The sequence below is a fragment of the Pinus tabuliformis genome, chromosome 9 (genome assembly GCF_031772625.1).
Source record: "Pinus tabuliformis cultivar Carrire ecotype Pingquan chromosome 9, CPIR1, whole genome shotgun sequence".
Classification (NCBI taxonomy): Eukaryota; Viridiplantae; Streptophyta; class Pinopsida; order Pinales; family Pinaceae; genus Pinus; species Pinus tabuliformis.
Genome location: NC_142307.1, coordinates 1,953,835,683 through 1,953,836,939, shown reverse-complemented (window position 1 = coordinate 1,953,836,939; position 1,257 = coordinate 1,953,835,683).

The following is a 1,257-nucleotide window of genomic DNA, read 5'->3' as shown; positions in this document are numbered from 1 at the left end:
GATTGTGCAGTGGAGGAGATTTGAACCTGTGATTGATTCAGAACTAAGCTAGTTTGTGTGTAACAGGTGGAGATAGTACTGAGTACTTGTGAGGAGTATTGTACTATGTAAATTTACATGTTCTCAATCATTATAATAAACAGATAGTGTGGGTTTTCAGTTGTATGCTTTCCCCGGATTACATATTGTGTTAATGTGGGCATGCGATCGATGTTTCATTGTTTTTAATTCCGCAAAATTGATGATCAACGTAGAGGAGGTTATGTATTATGCATGCATTCCGCAATAGTGTATAATTAGGATAATCTCTGTGAATAAGTGTCATATTATTCAAAATTTCTACACCAAGGGTGTCCAATTTGCTTTAGGGCCGACCTAATCAAATGTGCAATATGTGGGTTTTTCTTCGTAAATACACTTTCCCTTGTCCAAATTGAGTGCTTCAATAGTCAAAATTGGTCCTCTCGAAAAAAAATCTCGTCCATGGTTGGAATTTGTCACTTAGCTGCCAAATTAACATGGAAAAAAGAGAAAATGTCCTACCCACCTTTAGAAGAGGCCTAATCAATCAATTTAAGAGGAAACTGTAGGAACCCCAATTAAAGAACCAATTAGGTGAGTAGAGATGGACAATCAATTATTGGTCAACAATTCACATTTTGGTAAAGAGAAAATGCCCTACCTACCGATAGGAAAAGGTCCAATAAATCAATCCAAGAAGATCATGTAGGAAGCCCAATTAAAGAACCAATCAGGTTGGATAACCTCAAGAAAAATCTTTTACATCAATTAATCCAAAAATGGACCTTTGATGATGATACAATCCATATTACAATCAACTATTTGACATAACACTTGCCGGAAGTATGTTCAAGATATGAAGAAATATTAGTTCCAACAATCATGGAAAGTCTAATGAATAAGGTGGAGCGACTTAAAAATGACCCGTCAACCATTGAAGCCTTATTAACTAAAAAGGGTGGTCAACTCCCTAGAATATAGAACATATCAAGAAGCTTCGTCTAATGCCTCCATAGGAAACTGTATCTTTGGAACTTACATCCTCATTTCCTGGAGAGGCACACTAAACAAACAAAGGAAGACGCCCCAGACAAAGGTTTATAAAAGGAATACACAGGTGGACCTGACTTCCCCTAAAAAATGCTCTGAGCCCACCTCTAACAAACACACAAACCAATCACAGCGCCACACCAAGATCAAAGAGCAAGAAAAAGGCAAACCCTTTGAATCAATGAA